The sequence below is a fragment of the Geotrypetes seraphini genome, chromosome 1 (assembly GCF_902459505.1).
Source record: "Geotrypetes seraphini chromosome 1, aGeoSer1.1, whole genome shotgun sequence".
NCBI classification, from domain to species: domain Eukaryota; kingdom Metazoa; phylum Chordata; class Amphibia; order Gymnophiona; family Dermophiidae; genus Geotrypetes; species Geotrypetes seraphini.
Genome location: NC_047084.1, coordinates 247,019,742 through 247,040,730, shown reverse-complemented (window position 1 = coordinate 247,040,730; position 20,989 = coordinate 247,019,742).

Below are 20,989 nucleotides of genomic sequence, written 5' to 3'. Positions count from 1 at the left end.
CATGGTGGTAACAGCTCAGATGCCAACGCTAAAAAACGCTCTACAGTTTTGTAAATGGGGAGATAGAATAAAAATACATAGCCAAAGATTAAACTGAAGCACCAAGAAGCTGGACTCTGCGTACAATGCAACACCACAGAAACAGCAATGCATCTCCCCTAAAGCAAAAAAAAAAAAAAATATTGAATTTTTTTCTACCTTGTCTTCTCTGGTTTCTGCTTTACTCATCTTGTCACTCTCTTCCTTTCATCCACAGTCTACTCTCTCTTCCCTTTCTATATGGCATCTTCTCTCCTATTCACTTTCCAGAAACTTTATGCCTCCCCCTTCTATCTCTCCCACACCCCCATAGTCTGGCATTTCACTCTCTCCTCTCCCTTCCCCCCGCTTCCATACCACCCTGACCCCCTTTCTCACCCTTCACCATGCTTCCATACCACCCTGACCCCCTTTCTCACCCTTCACCACGCTTCCATACCACCCTGACCCCCTTTTTCACCCTTCATGCTTCCATACCACCCTGACCCCCTTTCTCACCCTTCACCATGCTTCCATACCACCCTGACCCCCTTTCTCACCCTTCACCACACTTCCATACCACCCTGACCCTCTTTCTCACCCTTCACCACGCTTCCATACCACCCTGACCCCCTTTCTCACCCTTCACCACACTTCAATACCACCCTGACTCCCTGTCTCACTTCCGGTTCACCACACAATTGTTTCCCACGTATTCACCTTTATAGGACCCACAGGGACCCCTGAAGAAGACTTTTTGTCAAAACGCGGACCATGTTGGGTCCTGTATTCCTAGCGGACTAGGTCCTTTAAGGCTTTTATGTGGATAATCTATTTTTATGTGGATGAATTTATTTTTATGTGGATAAAATTATTTTATGTGGCTGATTTTGGTGTAACTTTGGAACTTTGACTCTTTCAAATAAAGTCCATTTAGGAACATCGTCACTCCACAGAGTTTTTTTCGGTTTTATCTGGATTTTCTTCTCTGTGGATATCTGGGGTCAATTCCTTTTGTTTTTTTTCCTCTTGTACCTCAACACATATCAGTCTAAAGCCCAAACTATATTAAATATTCCTTGATTTCAACCTGTTGCTTTCTGATCACATCTCTCAGGTGGTATCTTCCTCATTTTACTACCTGCACCAACTCCGGAAAATAAGGAACTACTTTTCTGAGTCTGACTTCACCCAGCTACTCTATGCCTTAGTCCTTTCCCGCTGGACTACTGCAACATGCTATTCAACAATCTCACAGTGAATAGCATATGATGTCTCCAGCGTGTACAAAATGCGGCAATCAGAATTCTAAAAAACCTCCATCCCTGCGACTCTATCTCCCAGGCTCTGTCGTCAGCTCACTGACTGCCCGTAACCAAACGTGTCTTCAAGGGTCTGATGCTAGAGTTCAAATCTTTGCACGACATGGCACTGGGCTACATGATGACTAAGCTTCCTCCATAGTGCCGAACAGATCCCTAATATGCCTCAAAACGCTCTCTGGCTGTGCCCTTCAACCGCAAACTGCCAAATGACATTCCTACTCTCACTTCATACCGAGCCACTGGAATCAATTGCCCCCACAGTTTAGATCCCTTGAAGGACTCCTCAACTTTAGGAAAGCAATAAAAATATACCTGTTCACCTAACTCCCTCGCCCATGAACGATAGATGACAAAGAAATGTATATCGATACATAACCCTGGATAGGTGTCATGTTAGAATAAAAACTTATATTAAAAAATCTTGCACTATAATTCAACCTGTAAACTGTATATTATAGATATTGGTATTAGATCCTTAGCATGTGTTGAGTTAGGATGATAACTTGTACCTGAAAAACTTGTACTGCAATCTGTTAACTATATTGTGTATGTTGACCTGTATATTGTGTATGTGACTCGTCCTGGGCTCTTTGGGGAGGATGGGATAGAAAACGAAATAAATAAAAAGCTTTGATATTTCCTCAGTAACTAACACCAATATACAATTGTGCCACTGCAAAGCACTATGGGCTCATAGCAGGGAACAGAGGAAAGCAGCAGTGCAGTTATACAGGATTCCTGTCTTTGGTCTACCCTAGAAAGGGGGAGAAATGCAGAGAGAGGCACTAGGAAAGAAATGAATTGACAGAGAAGCAGGGAAAGAAAAGAATATCACAGGCACTGATAGGTTGTGAGAAAAAAAGAGACAGAGGGAAGAAACATGGAATATGAAAGAGAGAACAGAACGGAAGTGAATACAAGCTGGGGGTGGGGTATGGGCTGTGATACATTACAAATCTAAGTGTGAGAGAGGGATGGGCTGAAGAAAGAGAAACAGATGAGAACAGGGAGATGAACTATGTGGGATTCAAAGAGCAGGGGGCTGACAGGAGAGATAGAAACCTTTTCTCAGCCTTAGTTTTATATCCTGTCCTCCCCAATGAGCTCAGAACGGGTAAGAAGTTGATATACATAAAGCATAGAAAAACAGATTATGAATTTACATTTGTACAGAGGTGAAAAGAGGGAAAGAGTGGTGAAACTAGGAAAAAAAAAATAACAACATGATAATTTTTAGATTTTTGTGCTCCCAGCCGCACCCCACAACTGAGCGAGCCCAAGAATCACTGAGTGGGAAATATAACTAATTGGCCTGGGTAAGTTTTGGGTAGCTGCTGGTATCTGCTCTTTTCTTCCAACCTTGCAGTCACTGAGGGTAAATAAGGTATCTCATTAGAAGGAATGGGAAATGGGAGAAGGTTGTAGAAGGATGGAATACCATGAAATGAAAATCTCCCTTTTAAAACTTACTTTCTCTTGGCAACTCTGATATTAAGAGAAGCTATGGTCAGAAATTGAACCAAGGGAGAATCCTCACAAAAATTAAAATGGTGGGGGCACTGGGCTATGTGATCCTAAAGAAGTAGCACAGCACCTGCAGCTGGAAGAGTAGCAGGAGACCATTGGCAGTATTAGGGATGGGGAGAAGGGACATGCAACCTAAAACACAATGGCTTAGTGCTCATATGAGTAGATACTCCTATGCCCGGGACTGCTAGAAAATGTTCTCCTATTCAGCATTAATCTTTGAGATTTCAAACTGTGATTCTTGCCAAGCATCCACAGCTCAGGGTGAGCTTGTGGCAAAGAATCTGATGTGGACTCTGCAGGCAGAAGGGGGCCATTGGCTTGGAATCTATAAGTACCAAAAAAGAAGTGGGGAAGGGACACAATCAATCAACTTAAGGGACAATCAATTTATTTAAACGTTGTAAATCGATGATACATATATAACATATACATAAAACAAAGCAGGCATAACAAGGAATCTATCAATCCTTTTTCATAGTGGACCCCAACACGGTCCGTGTTTCGGCTAAAATAGCCTTCTTCAGAGGTGTATGAATGAAGTCTATAAAACAGAACAGCAAATAAAATATCTATAAACCTATATACTGTCTACAAACATTTATAAACACAATGAAAAGATTTAATTATGAAAAAATTAAATCCAGAGGGGTGTGATTTATTATCTGCAGTAAAATACGAGAAATGCACATTCATAGTAATATAAATATAAACTGCAAAATAAACTATTCACAATGTTTCTAAAAGCAGCGAATCATAACAGGATTAATGACTGAAGTGATCTCTTCATACTATAGATCTGTGTCCCAGATTGCTAAGTCAACATTATTATGAACTTGATTGCTTGGTTGTTTTTGTGTGGTTGACTTTCCTATTTAATTATAGCATTCTTTCCTGACATATATTTTTAGCCTGTATACCATCCAGACCTGTGCATCAGATTGGGTGGTATAGAATAGTGTTTCTCAACACACGGTATGTATACCCTTGGGATACATGGGCCACTTGCTGAGGATACGCGGCCTAGCCACTACTTCCAGAGATCCTTCCCTACACGCCCACTGCTGAATCCACTTCTGGGGATCCCTCCCTGCCTGCCAGAATACAAATAACTAAACCAAAAGGATTACTAGAAAAATAAATATAAATGAATTAGATACAAACGCAGGGAATAAAATCAAATAAAGTACAATAAAATAAAGACTTGTCATAAAAGCACCAAGTGTTATCTCCACATCACTAAAAAGATAAAAAGATTAAAAATGTGTTATACAACCCTCTCTCAGGATCCAAGATGGCCGAATACTAGTAGGTCTGAGAACACTCTCCCCAAGCTCAGCTTACTTATCTTACTTTTTTTTTGGTAAAATCCTACCTGTTTAGCTATGCCGAAGAGGAGAGGAAGGAGCGCTGGTGGAGCCTCACAGCGCTCTCGAACGGCTGTCTTCGGCAACATTGAAGAGCTTGTCCGGAGAATGCAGCAAATGCCAACAACATCGTCGGGGAGTTCCCTGCAGGAGGCACGCAGTGGCGGCGAGTCTGCGTCGTTCTCCATGGGGCCAGAAACATCTCTAAGCCCCGACGTGAGAGCACCTCCCCCACGCCCTCAGTCCACCAGTTCGCCGCGAGCGGAGGCACTCCCGGAAGTTGGAGTTTACCTCCTCCCGGAGGCTCAGGAGATCAAAGGGGGAATTGTGTTGCCGGGGCCCTTGCTGCTGCAGGGAAGCCCGAATGCGGAGACTGAGGAGGAAGCGGAGGGGGAAGCAGGAACCGAACAGGACGTTGGAAGAGACAGTTTGCCAGTGGGTGAGCTAAATCAACCTAAGTTACACTATCTTCAAATAGAGAAGCCCCAGGAGGTAACATTAGACTCTTTGTGGGATTTAGTGGCTAACTTGGCAAAGTCTATAAGTCCACAGTTACAACAATTTGAAAATAAATTTAACAAACATGAGACTGAAATTAAAGATTTGAAAAGAGAAATTGAGGACTCTAAGACCTCAATACAGAATGTATTTCAAGATATAAAGGTTTCTAATCAAACTATTGAGACACTAATTAAAGATAATACTGATTTAAGAAGGAAAATGGAGGTAATGGAAAATTTTTCCCGGAATAACAATCTTAGGCTGATTAATTTTCCTAAGATGCCTATGATAGCCCCTAGAGAAATGCTTAAGCGTTATATGATTGAAATATTGGAGCTTTCTGAAGAAACATTACCACCATTTACAAAAGTTTATTACCTTCCAAATAAGAAATTGCAACAGCAACAACAACAACAGAATACAGGACAGGACTCTATGAATTTATCTAATATTCTGGAAACATCGGATAAAGAATTGGCGGAACCAGCAACTTTACTCATAACAGTAGCGCTCGCGCCAGATAAAAACTGGTTGCTGAGACTTTTCTATAAGAATAAACAAAAAGAATTTCTAGGTTGTAAAATACAGATGTTCCCAGATTTGGCCAAGGAGACCCAGCGGAGGAGACGTGAATTTTTGCTAAGGAAACCTGGTGTTATGGCTCTAGGTGCTACGTTTTACTTGCCAAAATAACAAAATTTCCAGTGATATGGAATATACTAAATAGGGGGTGTCAGATTGACCGCTAGAAGTGAAAAACACCTCAAAGGTCTATCAAATCTTCATTCGTCCCCTATATCTTTATCATAGTCATGTTTTAATGCTTTTTTACGTTTATTTTTTTATATATAAATGTGCTTTTCAACTATTCATAATAAGTTATATAGAAAAAATGACTTAGCTTCTTTCAATTAATTGTTTGGATCATGTTGTATTGAATATGCTTTCTCCAGCATTCAAAATAGATCGCTCCCCTGCCAACGTGTTTCGCCGATCTTTATCAAGGCATGGGGCTCTAGGGAAAACACACAAAGCATGCAATTAAAACCTACCATTAAAACTTAAGAATGCTATTCAATTACTATTTAGAAAAACGTTGTCATCAAGCACATACCTGTATCATTAAATGCACCTAACTTTTAAGTCCAGCGGCATCCGAAAGATGGCTGCGGCGTTGTTCCACTCACTGAAATAGTAATTATCCCTAACGTCATATCTGGGGATCAGTAACTAAGATCAACTTGGGCTAGCCAATCAGCTGTTTCATTTAACCCCTCCGGGGCCATGGAGTTCAACATGAACATCCAACGAAGTTCTTTTAAGTTAAGGTTTTTTTCAACGTTACCTCCCTCCCACCCTACTGTAATACTATCCAACACTCTCCACTTGAGATCTTTTAAAGTATGGCCACACAATTTCCAATGACGTACCAATGGAGATGTTTCATTTCGGGTATGAACCCGAGATTTGTGTTCTGTCAACCTTGTTTTTATAGATCTTAAAGTACGACCAATGTAAAGTTTTGGGCATGGGCATTGTATGCAATAAATGACCTGACTAGAATTGCAATTTGTTAAGGCTCTAGAATGATAGGAGACCCCTGTGATGGGATGTATCCACATTTCACCAGGGATCGTGAATGGACACCATTGACAACGTCCGCAGGGAAGGTGGCAGCCTTTAATCTTAGGTATTGGATTTCTAATGATGCTGTGGTTAACATATTCACCTATGTTTTTCTGTCTTTTGTAGGAGCAGATCGGATGATTTTCGAGCAAGGGAATAGCGAACCTGGCTACATGCCAATGTTTGGTGATGATTTGGGAGATCTTGAGAGCCAGAGTAGAATATTGCTGGATAAAGGCAATATTCTCATCAGAATTGGACAATCGATTGTTCTCCTTTAACAGCCATTCTCGGTGCGCATACTTCGCTCGGGTGTAGGCTCTTTTTACTACATCATGTGGGTAGCCGCGCTGATAGAAGCGTCTCTTCATAATTTTAGCTTGCATGCAAAATTCTTCTATAGAATAACAGATCCTCCGTAATCGTAGAAATTGACTGATAGGGAGGCTCCTCCGAAGTCCAATAGGATGAAAGCTATGGAAGCGGAGCAGACTGTTACGATCTGTATTTTTCCGGTGGAGAGTGGTTATTAATTTCCCATTGGTTAAGGTTGAAAAAAACCTTAACTTAAAAGAACTTCGTTGGATGTTCATGTTGAACTCCATGGCCCCGGAGGGGTTAAATGAAACAGCTGATTGGCTAGCCCAAGTTGATCTTAGTTACTGATCCCTGGATATGACGTTAGGGATAATTACTATTTCAGTGAGTGGAACAACGCCGCGGCCATCTTTCGGATGCCGCTGGACTTAAAAGTTAGGTGCATTTAATGATACAGGTATGTGCTTGATGACAACGTTTTTCTAAATAGTAATTGAATAGCATTCTTAAGTTTTAATGGTAGGTTTTAATTGCATGCTTTGTGTGTTTTCCCTAGAGCCCCATGCCTTGATAAAGATCGGCGAAACGCATTGGCAGGGGAGCAATCTATTTTGAACGCTGGAGAAAGCATATTCAATACAACATGATCCAAACAATTAATTGAAAGAAGCTAAGTCATTTTTTCTATATAACTTATTATGAATAGTTGAAAAGCACATTTATATATAAAAAAATGAACGTAAAAAAGCATTAAAACATGACTATGATAAAGATATAGGGGACGAATGAAGATTTGATAGACCTTTGAGGTGTTTTTCACTTTTAGCGGTCAATCTGACACCCCCTATTTAGTATATTCCATATCACTGGAAATTTTGTTATTTTGGTGATTTTTGTCTTTGTTTCACATCTAAGATTTGTAAGAACGTTTTACTTGCAACATCCATGTAAATGTGTAATTAATTATCGTTCACATAAATTTGTCTTCTTTGAGCCATTTCAACTGACAACCTTTCTATCAACTTCAAGTTTGGAGAAAGGTGGAACATGAGTGCTTAGATTAAGGAAAGGTGTATTTTCAGTCTACTAGTAATAATTTATTTAATTTAATTTATCTCAGTATTACTTGCCCACCATCCACCTTGGATCCTATTTGTGGACTTGAGTAGAGATTTAGCTTATATTTGATGTTTGATTGAAGTATTATGTTTAATTATTAATTCTTTTGCTGAATTTCCTTTCTGTACAAGTTATGCTTGATTATATTGAAAAAATTCAATAAATATATATAAATATAAAAATGTGTGGTATGAGTGTATGAAATTGTGCAAATGTTAAAAAATGCATAAAGATTCAGACATAAATTGAGATGGTGGTGTATTCTGGCGCCATCTACTGAGTAGGTTTGGTTTTATTTTGGTTATCCTTCATGTTTCCTTGGGCTGCTTGGACTGAGAACTTTTAAAAATAAATGTGGATACAATGGTACTTCTAATATTATCTTTTCTATTGGTAGGATAAAGCTCAGAGACATGGAGGGGTTAACAAGGGAGACAAACCCCCAACCACCTCACCATCCAATCATTGCATGATCCTCCATTTTTAAATTGAATGTGCAAAATAAAGCTTTATATGGTAAAAAAAAAAACACTTGGCGACTCTTCAATATATGTGTGAAGTTTTAAAATCTGTTCTGAGAATGCCCACCTGGACATTTTGATTAGTAAGACGTCTAATTGCCATCTTTTGGACATTTAACTTTTTTGAAAATGAGCCCTTTAGTTTCAACTGGATTGAGGAATATAACTGGTACTCAGGTACTATCTCCCATGAAAGTCTCATTGAGCTGTTCAAATAAAACTCCCCCTTCTCCATTAATTCTTCCTGTAGTAGGGGAATCCTGAAAGTTTTTCCTCAGCAGCATGGGTTCACGAAGGGAAGGTCTTGTCAATCCAATCTGATAAGCTTCTTTGACTGGGTAACGAAACAACTGGACAGGAGGGAATCTCTGGATATCGTGTATTTAGACTTCAGTAAGGCTTTTGATAGTGTCCCCCCACACCGTAGGTTATTAAACAAGATGAAAGTGATGGGATTAGGAGAAACTTTGACTGCATGGGTTAAAGACTGGCTCAGTGGTAGACTTCAGAGTGTGGTGGTAAATGGTACCCCTTCAGAAACGTCGGCTGTGACCAGTGGAGTGCCGCAGGGCTCAGTCTTGGGTCCGATACTGTTTAATATCTTTGTACGGGACCTGCCTCAGGGACTTTAAGGTAAAATTACACTATTTGCCGATGACGCTAAGCTATGCAACGTGGTTGACAGTGCAACCGTGCCCGACACTATGAGGCAGGACCTACTTTTACTGGAACAATGATCTAAAACTTGGCAACTGAGCTTTAATGCCAAAAAGTGTAAGGTTATGCACCTTGGTAGCAGTAACCCCAGCAGAACATACACCCTGAACGGGGAAATATTAACAAGAACTGTCGAAGAACGGGACCTGGGTGTAATCATTAGCAAAGTTATGAAGACGGCCACTCAGGTGGAGAAAGCTTCAGCCAAGGCTAGACGAATGCTGAGTTGCATCCGAAGAAGTTTTGTCAGCCGAAAGCCTGAAGTCATAATGCCGTTGTACAGGTCCATGGTGAGACCTCATCTGGAGTACTGTGTTCAGTTTTGGAGGCATTATCAAAAAGACGTGAAGAGAATGGAATCGGTCCAGCGAATGGCCACCAAGATGGTCTCAGGACTCAAGGATCTCCCATATGAAGAGCGTCTAAGCAGGCTGCAGCTATATTCTCTCGAAGAACGCAGAGAGAGGGGAGACATGATAGAGATGTTCAAATATCTTACAGGCCGTATCGAGGTGGAGGAAGATATTTTTTTTCATACGGGTCCCATGGCAACGAGGACATCCGCTCAAACTCAAGGGTGGGAGATTTCATGGTGATGTCAGGAAGTACTTCTTCACCAAAAGGGTGGTTGATCGTTGGAATGGCCTTCCACATCAAGTAGTTGAGGCCAGCAACATGGTCGACTTCAAGAAACGATGGGATAAACATGTGGGTTCACTTCTGGGAATTGCTTAGGGGAGTGTTCTTTTAAGGGGAGGGTTCTTTTGAGTGGGCAGACGTGTTGGGCCGATGACCCTTTTCTGCCATCATATTCTATGTTTCTTTTGGTGGCTCTATTGCATTCAGTCTCCCAGTCTCAAATATTGTCAATTATGAAGACTCCTGAAGTAGTTTTGATTTCTGAAACTCAAAATGAAACACTAAATTTAGAGACAACTAAGGAAGTGTCCCTTCAGGACATATGGAAGTTAAATTTATTTATGAAAGGGATGCTTAGGTCAGACAGTAACTTTCTCTAAACAGGTGATGGAGAAATATGAGAATGTAGATTCAAATTTGTTGTTATTGGATAAGTATGTTTCAGTATTGGAGACGCAGGTTTCTACTCTATGGGCTCCTTTTACAAAGCCGCGTTAGTGGTTTAACGCACTTAATAGCGTGCGCTAATTTGCCGGCCGCACTAGCCACTACCGCCTCCTCTTGAGCAGGTGGTAGTTTATGGGCTAGTGCGGGGGTTAGGGCACGCTAAAAAGTTGTGTGCGATAAAGCTGCTAACGCGGCTTCATAAAAGGAGCCTTATGTGTTTATTCAATCAGTCTTTTGAGCTCTGGTCCTTCACACCATTTCTACGGAACAGTTTATTTCCGACTAGCATTTTTATCCACGTATCTTTATCGTAGAACTTCATAGGGACTCCTGAAGAAGACATTCTGTCGAAACAAGGACCGTATTGGGTCCAGGGTCCAAAGCTTTTCAGTGGACTGCGTCCTAGAGGTCGTTATGTGGTTTGCCAAATTTTCATATTATTTTATTATTAATAAAGTCCATCTCAGGAACATCATTTCTCCACATTGTTTTTTGTTTCTTCTTTGATTTGTCTGTGGAGACCATTGGGTCAATTTGCTTGTTTTCTTATTCTATTTCAGCAATTAAAGATTCTAAGTTTTTACATGCCAAGTTGGAAATGATGGAAAATGCATGCAGATCAAGGAATTTATGTCTCCTTAATTTTCCTTCAATTTAATAATAATAACAATAGTAACAGTTTATATATCGCAGGACCGTGAAGTTCTATGCGATTTACAATTACATTACATTACATTAGTGATTTCTATTCCGCCAATACCTTGCAGTTCAAGGCGGATTACAAAAGAAGTTATCTGGCCATTTCCATAGGAATTGAATAGTTGAGCGATTTGCTGCAGAGAATTAGGCTGAGTCTTGCGGTGTTAGTTTGTCTTCAAGGATGTCTTGAATAGGATGTTTTTTATTTCTTTTCTAAACGATTTGTAGTCTGTAGTCATTATCAGTAAATTGGAGAGTTGGTAGTCTAGTTTTGCTGCTTGAGTGGCTAGAAGGCCGTCGTACAGTTTTTTTCATTTGACGTCTCTGATTGGGGGATGAGTGAACGGTTTGTGCGTTCTCCTGTGTCTGGTTGAGGTAGTTTGGATTAGGCGGTTGTTTAGGTAGGCTGGGCTGTCTCCGTTTTAAATAGTAGGCAGTAGAATTTGAATTGTACTCTTGCTTGTATTGGGAGCCAGTGCGAATCTAGGTACGCCACCGTGATGTGGTCCTGTTTCCTCAGTGAATAGATAAGTCTTAGCGCTGTGTTTTGAACAGTGTGTAGTTGTTTTATCTTGCTTGTGGAGCAGGGGAGATAGAATATGTTGCAGTAGTCTAGAACAGTGATTCCCAACCCTGTCCTGGAGGAACACCAGGCCAATCGGGTTTTCAGGCTAGCCCTAATGAATATGCATGAGAGAGATTTGCTTATGATGGAAGTGATAGGTATGCAAATTTGCTTCATGCATATTCATTAGGGCTAGCCTGAAAACCCAATTGGCCTGGTGTTCCTCCAGGACAGGGTTGGGAACCACTGGTCTAGAAGACCTAGGACTAGGGACTGGACTAAGAGCTGGAATTGTGTTCTGTCGAAGAATTTTCAAACCTGTCTTAAGTTTCTCATGACCCGAAATGATTTTTGTATTGTTTTGTTGATTTGTGGTTGCATGGTACAGCATCTGTCAATTGTCACTCCTAGAAGTTTTAGAGTGGGTTGTTTAGGGTATGTGATTGAGTTTATAACTAGATTTGTTATAGTTGGGGTTTTATTATTTTAGAAGAGAATGAATTTTGTCTTGTCTGGGTTCAGTTTCAGTTTGTGATTATTCATCCATGTTGCAACTGTTTCAAGTGTCCTGTGTAGAGTATCTGTCACGGAGGACGTTGGTTGGTCAAAAGGAAGGAGAATGGTGATGTCATCTGCATAACTATAGGAGGTTAAGCCTAATTTGTCCAGGCAGGTGCCGAGGGATGCAATGTAGAGATTGAAGAGAGTTGGGGATAGTGGAGATCCTTGGGGTACATAAGAACATAAGCATCGCCTCTGCTGAGTCAGACCACAGGTCCAGCAGTCCGCTCCCGCGGCGGCCCTCCCAAGTCAATGACCTGTAAGTGATCTTTTACTTAAAAAACACTTTCCTCTGTATAGTATCCCTCTAATTATACCCTTCAATCCCCTTTTCCTTTAGGAAATCTTCCAATCCCATTTTGAAACCCAAAATCGTACTCTGCTCTACCACCTCCTCTGGAAGCGCATTCCAGGTGTCCACCACCCTCTGAGTGAAGAAGAATTTCCTAGCATTTGTTCTGAATCTGTCTCCTTTCTATTTTTTTGAGTGCCCTCTTGTTTTAGTTGCCCCCGCCAGTCTGAAGAATCTGTCCCTCTCTACCTTCTCTATACCTTTCATGATCTTGTAAGTTTCTATCATGTCCCCTCTGAGTCTTCGCTTCTCCAGGGAAAAGAGCCCCAGCTTCTCTAGTCTTTTGGCATATGAAAGGTTTTCTATGCCTTTTATCATTCTTGTTGCTCTTCTCTGGACCCTCTCGAGTATCGCCATATCCTTCTTAAGGTACGGCGACCAGTATTGAACGCAGTACTCCAGATGCAGGCGCACCATTGCCCGATACAGTGGCAGGATAACTTCCTTCATTCTGGTAGTGATACCTTTTTTGATTATGCCCAATATTCTGTTCGCTTTCTTAGAGGCCGCTGCACATTGTGCCACCGGCTTCATAGTTTTATCCACCAAAACCCCTAAGTCCTTTTCTAAGCTACCTTCCCCCAGTACCATCCCTCCCATTGTGTAGTTGTGCATCGAGTTTCCTTTCCCTATGTGCAAGACTTTACATTTCTCTACATTGAAGCTCATCTGCCATTTATTTGCCCACTCACTCAGTTTGTTCAGGTCCTTTTGCAGTTCTTTACATTCCTCAACAGTTCTAACCCTACTGGAGAGTTTTGTGTCATCCGCAAATTTTATAACTTCGCACTTCGTTCCTGATTCCAAGTCATTAATAAATATATTGAACAGCAGCGGTCCCAGCACTGACCCCTGTGGGACACCACTCGTGACCCCTTTCCAGTCTGAGTAGTGTCCCTTTACTCCTACCCTCTGTTTTCTGTCTACCAGCCAATTTCTGATCCATCTGTGCACGTCCCCTTCCACCCCGTAGTTCCACAGTTTCCTTAGTAGGCGCTCGTGGGGTTCCTTGTCGAAGGCTTTTTGGAAGTCCAGATATATGATGTCTATGGGGGTCACCTTTGTTCAGTTGTTCCTTTATCCCCTCAAAGATGTGCAGTAGGTTCGTTTGGCATGATCTTCCTTTACAGAAACCATGCTTGCTTGTTCTCATCAGATTATTTTTTTCTATATGCTCATGGCTAAGCATCATCATCAAGCACTCTTCATCCTACCTCAACTTCAGAAAACTAGTTAAAACCAACCTGTTCAACCAAGGATTCCTAAAGTCTTCACTGCTTACCCCATGCTGTATGACCAACCCTTCTTATTGTAAACTGCCTCGACCCACTTCTTATTGTAAACCCGCCCCTACAATGTAACCTTACTCTGTACAAATATTCATGTACTCAAAGACTCCATTGTTTTTTTCGCTGAATGTCTAGTTCTTCTTTATTGTAAACCGCCTCAAACTACTTTGGCTTTGGCGGTATATAAAAATAAATTATTATTAAATTATTATTATTATACTGTCCTTGATTAATGATTCGGCCATCTTCCCCAGAACTGAGGTTAAGCTCACTGGTCTGTAGTTCTCCGGGTCGCCTCTCGAAAGAGCTCAGAAACGAAACAGCGGAGTTACTACAGCAGATTTGCAATCTATCCTTGAAAACAGGGATAATCCCGGAGGACTGTAACATTCGCTATCCTCCAGTCCTCCGGGATTATCCCTGTTTTCAAGGATAGATTGCAAATCTGCTGTAGTAACTCCGCTGTTTTGTTTCTGAGCTCTTTCAGTATTCTCGGGTGGATTCCGAATGGGCCTGGAGATTTGTCAGTTTTTAATCTATCTATCTATTTGAGTATGTCCTCGAGGCTTACCTCCATGCATGATAATTTTTCCTCTTGACTCCTCTTGAAGAATTTTTCCGGTTCTGGCACGTTGGATATGTCCTCTTTTGTGAAGACCGATGAGAAGAACGTGTTTAATCTGTCTGCCACCTCCTTTTCCTCCTTTACTACTCCCTTCCTGTCTCCCTCATCCAGGGGTCCCACCTCCTCCCTCGCCGGCTGTTTTCCTTTCACATATCGAAAGAATGGTTTAAAAGTCCGTGCCTCCTTGGCAAGTCTCTCTTCATACTCTTTTTTTGCTTTTCTGGCCATGCGGGGATATTCTTTTTGATGCTTCCTGTGCTCTTTCCAATTTTCCTCGGTTTTATTCTTTTTCCACTTCCTGAATGATTTTTTCTTGTCTCCTATTACCTTCTTAACTTCATTGGTTATCCATGCTGGGTCTTTTGCTTGATTCTTTTTGCACCCTTTTCTAAGTCTGTGTATATACAGGCTTTGCGCTTCGTTTACCATGTCCTTGAATAAGGTCCAGGCTTGCTCTACCGTCTGCATTTTCCTAGAGCTGTTCCTGAGTTTCCTTTTCACCAATAGTCTCTTGGCATCATAGTTCCCTCTCTTGAAGTTAAATGTTGTTGCAATGGTTCTCTTCCCCTTTGGCATTCCTATTTCCACTTTGAACTGGATCATGTTGTGATCACTGTTTCCTAATGGTCCCACTACTTCCACTTCTTGGGCAGGTCCTTTCAGCCCGTTGAGGATTAAATCCAGAATAGCTGTCCCTCTCGTTGGTTCCTTGACAAGCTGTTCCAAGAAGCAGTCCCGTAAAGCCTCCAGGAACTCCGTTTCCTTTGAACATGTTGAAACTCCATGGCTCCAGTCTATCCCGGGATAGTTGAAATCTCCCATAACTATGGTGTTTGCGTTTTTACATTCTCGCCTCAACTCGGCTCTTAGTTCTTCATCCCTTGCTTCTGTTTGCCCAGGTGGGTGGTAGTACAGTCCCATCTTTATCTCGGTTCCCTTTCTTCCTGGTATTTTAACCCATAGTGATTCCAGTTGGTCATTTGTCATTGCTGTGTCCACTCCAGTTGAGTGAATGGTATCCTTTATGTAAAGTGGTACTCCTCCTCCTTTCTGGTGTGTCCTGTCTCTTCAGTAGAGCTTGTACCCTGGCAGTACTATGTCCCATTTGTTTTCCTCGTTCCACCATGTTTCCATGATCGCTATGATGTCTAGGTTCTCATCTTTGCCCATGATTTCTAGTTCCCCCATTTTGTTCTTCAGGCTTCATGCAATTTAAGTCTTTATATTTTTTTCTTCTTATTTTCCCTTGCGATTCATTTTTCTTTCTGTTCCCTTCCTGTCCTGCAGACTCCTGATTATTGTCTCTCTTGTCATTCCCTTGTGGTATGTTCTTATTTTCCTCCTTTTGTTCCTTCCCTTCCTCTTGTTTCAATTTGTCTTCTCCTTGTATTACACTCCTCCTAACCTCCTCTTGATTCGTCCGGCTCCATTGGTTTTTCAGCTCCTGTTTTGTGTCATTGGTGTCTTCCCAGCACTTTCCCCACTCAGTATCTTTTTGGGATACTGTCTTCCGAAACATTGACACCTGGTCGACTGTCGGCTTTCCCCTTCTTCCTAGTTTAAAGCTTGCTCTATTCCTCTCCTGACATTGTTTGCTAGTAGTCTAGTTCCCGCCATGCTCAGGTATAGTCCATCTCTCCTGAAGAGCTTGTTCTTGCCCAGAACGTTGTCCAGTTCCTCATGAAGAGAAATCCCTCTTCCTCAAACCATCTCCTCATCCACGCATTTATTGATTGTAGTTCCGTCTGCTTCTTCACATCAGCCCTCGGTACTGGTAGGATCTCTGAGAACGCTATCCTCTGGGTCCTCATCTTCAGCTTCCTTCCCAAGATCTTGAACTGTTCAGTGAGTGCATTTCTGCTGTAGTCTCTCCTGGTGACATCATTTGTCCCGAAGTGAACTATCACTGCCGTCTCTTCCGTCTCTGCTCCTTCCATGATCCTTTCAATTCTGTCAACGACGTCCTTAGTACTTGCTCCTGGGAGACAGGTCACCAGCCGATCCTCTCTCCCTCCTGCTATGTGACTGTCCACCTGTCTTAGGATCGAGTCTCCCACCAGGATTGCAGATTTCCCGCAGGGTATGCCGCAGGGGTTGGACCATGGTTCTGATTTTTCTTTGTTCAACTTGACTCTGTAGGTTCTTGATTGTAGGAAGCCTTGAAACCATGTGTGATCCTTGTCTGTGATTCCTATTGTTTCTAGTATTTGTAATAAGATTTTGTGGTCCACCAAGTCAAATGCTGCGGTGAGATCCAGCTGTATAATCAGCATTTTTTTACCTGTGCTGAGGTGTTGTCTAGCTGTGTCCAGGAGGGAACCTAGTAGAGTCTCTGTGCTGTAGTTGGTTCTGAAGCCCGATTGTGCAGGATGGAGTATGTTGTGGTCTTCTAGGTAGTTGGTGAGGAGTTTGGCTACCAGGACTTCCATTAGTTTGACATAGAGTGGTATTGAGGCTATGGGTCTGTAGTTGGATGGTTGGTCTGTTGCACTTTTAGGGTCTTTTAGGATCGTGATGACAATGATTTCGCAGAGGTCTTGCGGGAAAAGGCCATCTGTGAGCATAGTTTGTATCCATTGTAAGAGGAGAGCATGAAATTTGGTGCTGGAGGTTTTTAATAGGTATGGTGGGCAGTGGTTGAGATCGCAGGTTGCGTGGCTGTATTTTTTGTAGCGTTTGTTTAGGTCAGACCATTGTATTGTGGGGAAGTGGGACCAGGTTCTATCTGCCGCTGCTGAATCTTTTTCTGTGGGAGGCATTATGATCTCTTCTAGGTGGGTTGGGCTTCTGGAGAGGGTGGACCTGGCAGTTGTGATTTTGTTTTTAAAGTATTCTGCTAAAAGTGTAGCTGAGGGGGGAGGGATTCCGGTGTTGGCCAGATAGGGTTTGGTGTTTGTGAGTTCTTTTAATATTAGGAATAATTTTTTTGTGTCTTGGGTTTCTTTGCCTATTAGGTTGGAGTAGTGTGTTTTTCTTTTTTCTTTTAGTTTCAGTTTATATTGTTGGTTTAGTTTTTTCCATGCTGTTTTCATGGGTTCTTGGTTATTCTTTCTCCATTTTCTTTCTATTCATCTGCATTGTCTTTTGAGTAGAAGTAACTCGTTATCGAACCATATGTCTGATCGTCTGCTAATTCTGATTTTTGTTTGTACTGGGGCTAGCTCGTCTATTACATAGAAACATAGAAATAGACGGCAGATAAGGGCCACGGCCCATCTAGTCTGCCCACCCCAATGACCCTCCCCTACCTTTCTCTGTGAATAGATTCCACGTGTCTATCCCATTTGGCCTTAAAATCAGGCACGCTGCTGGCCTCAATAACCTGAAGTGGAAGACTATTCCAGCGATCAACCACCCTTTCAGTGAAAAAGAATTTCCTGGTGTCCCCGTGCAGTTTCCCACCCCTGATTTTCCACGGATGCCCCCTTGTTGCCGCGGGACCCTTGAAAAAGAAGATATCTTCTTCCACCTCGATGCAGCCCGTGAGATACTTGAATGTCTTGATCATGTCACCCCTCTCTCTGCGTTCCTTGAGTGAGTACAGCAGCAACTTATCCAGCTGTTCCTTGTACGGGAGATCCTTGAGTCCCGAGACCAGTCTCAGCACATCCTTATGGTAATGCGGCCTCCAGAATTGCACACAGTATTCCAGGTGGGGCCTCACCATGGATCTATACAATGGCATAATGACTTCAGGCTTACGGCTGATGAAACTCCTGCGTATGCAACCTATGATTTGCCTTGCCTTGGATGAAGCTTGCTCCACTTGATTGGCAGTCTTCATGTTCTCACTGATGATCACCCCTAAGTCTCGTTCTGCTTCAGTTCTTGTTAGGATCTCGCCATTAAGGGTGTGAGTCTTGCATGGATTTTGGCTGCCCAGGTGCATGACTTTGCATTTTTTGGCATTGAAGCTGAGTTGCCAGGACCTAGACCAGCGCTCCAGTAGGAGTAGGTCATGCATCATGTTGTCGGACATTGAATTTATGTCTGTTGTGCTTTTGCCCACTACATTGCTTAGTTTGGTGTCATCGGCGAATAATGTTATTTTACCTCGCAGCCCTTCTGCCAAGTCTCTTATAAAGATGTTGAATAGGATCGGGCCCAGGACCGAGCCTTGCGGCACTCCACTGATTACCTCCGTCATTTCGGAGGGGGTGCCATTCACCACTACCCTCTGAAGCCTATCTCCAAGCCAGTTCCCAACCCATTTCATCAATGTGTCGCCCAATCCTATAGAACTCATCTTGCTCAGCAACCTGCGGTGTGGTACGCTATCGAATGCTTTACTGAAGTCCAGGTATACGATATCCAGGGACTCCCCAACATCCAGCTTCCTCGTCACCCAGTCAAAGAAGCTGATCAGGTTGGATTGGCTGGATCTCCCCTTAGTAAATCCCCGTCAACATGGATTTACTAAGGGGAGATCCTGCCAATCCAACCTGATTGTGAGACGAAGTCCTTGGAGTTGCATTCTTGGATTGCTGCATCTATTTTAGTCCAGAATTTGGAGCGATCGATGTATTTACGAGAGTTGTAGGTTGATCTTTGGGGATTTGGTTTTGTCTTTGGCTCATTTGAGGTTGAAGGAATATGTGTAGTGGTCTGACCAGAGGGATCTAGACCATTTTCCATTTGATGTTTGACTCTCTGGTAGTAAGGGCTGTTGGGTCATGAAGGCTGCTATGTCTAGATGGTGACCTTTTTCATGTGTGATTTGTGGGTCTAAAATCTTGTATTTAGGGCTTTGAGGAATGACAGTAGGTTTTCTACTTGTCTGGAGGATTAGTCTTCGAGATGGAGGTTTAGGTCTCCTAGGATTAGGTTGTAAGTTGCTATTAGTGAATTTTGGTATATAAAATCTTCAAATGCGGGTCTGGCTGTGTTCCAGTTCCCTGGTGTTATGTAGTAGAGCATGTAAGTTATGGATTCTTTTAGTGCGGTGCATGAGAGTTGGCAAGCTAGTAGATCCATGTAAGGGGCAAACGTTTTGGCTAGTATATTCAGATTTAGGGAGTTTTTGACTAAGATGTCTAGACAATGATTAAAAGGTGTTACAAACTGAGTAGAATTAACAAAGTTAAGAGCTAGAGATTAACAGCTCTAGAGATCAGTTAATGTGGAATAAGAACTCATCTTATTCCACATTAACAAAGTTAAGAGCTAGAGATTAACAGCTCTAGAGATCAGTTAATGTGGAATAAGATTGTACAGGAATAAGATTGTACAGTTAATGTGGAATAAGATATGTTTTTAGGTGTTTCCTAAATTCCCCATAAGTAGTAAGCATAAGCAATTGTTCCAGATCTTTACCCCTTAATGCTACCTGATGTGAGAAAAGATGTTGATGATGTCTTTTAAATTTACATCCTTTAACCGGTGGAGAAACAAAATTCAAGTGTGAGCTTCTCTTATGTCTGTTGGTTGAGAAAGAGAAAAGGTCAGTTATATATTTAGGAGCTAAACCGAATAGTACCTTAAAGCAAAAACATCCAGACTTAAACTTCACATGTGCCTCCATCGGCAGCCAATGCAGAAGTCAGTAGGAAGGTGTTACATGATTGAACTTCTTCAACCCAAAAATCAGGCTGACCACCGCATTTTGCACCAGTTGTAATCGCCACATATTCTTCTGGGAAATTGCCAAATAGGCAATATTACAGTAATCAAATTGACTCAGTATAAAGGATTGTACCAGAATTCTAAATGATGAAACATCAAAATATGCTCTAATGGACCGAAGCTTCCAGAGAGTGAAAAAACCCTTTTTAACCACTTGGTCTTTCATGGTTAGGCACTGGTCCAATGTTACACCCAATACCTTCATAGTAGATTGAATAGAATAACTAAGTTTATTGATGCACAATGATGTTTTAGTGTCAAGCGGGTGTGACGAAGCTACAAAAAATTTTGTTTTTTCTGAATTAAGCTTTAGTCTGAATTAAGCTTTAGTCTGAATTCAGTCATCCATTGCTCCATCAAATTTAGTACTTCTGTTGCCTTAGGAGTAACTTCCGAGAGAGAATGGGATAATGCGAATGGGATTTACTTACTATCTATCCCCAGAGATACTTTTTAGAAAGTATCTCAAAGAAATATTGGGGTTGGTTAATTATGAAACAATTCAGTTGAGTAATTGCTATTATTTGCCGCTTAAGAAAAAGCTTCAAGATGTTCAGCAGAGTGTGGATCATGTGGTAATTTCTGAGGTGGATTTAATAACATTTCTTGAAGATTCTCAAGATACCATTACCAATAGATCCACACTCATACCCTCTCTTCTATTAAACTGCGCTAGCAGTTTTTAGTGCAGGGAGCCACGCTGAATGGCCCACGCTGCTCCTGACGCTCATAGGAACTCTATGAGCATCGGGAGCAGCATGGCTCCCTGCGATAGAAACTGCTAGCGCAGTTTAATAGAAGATGCCCATAGTTACCTTTTTTCATGAAAGCGATGTCCTTAGTAATGAAAACTTACCTCCCCCTTTTACAAAACTGTAGTGCGTTTTTTAGCACCGGCTGTAATGGTAACAGCTTCGATATAGAATTCCATGGCTGGCACTACAAATCATACTACAGTTTTTGTAAAAGGTGGGAGGGGTATTTTGGGAACAAGGATGTGAGCTTTTGTTGTGGTAAAAAATAATATGTTCACTCAGCTTAGTGAGGCTTTTTGGGTCTTGTAATCCCAAGTATCGGCCCTGGGTGCAACATTTTTTCTTAAATATCCATGTGAGTGTCTTCTCACCTTTCAGGGGAAGGAATTTATTTTC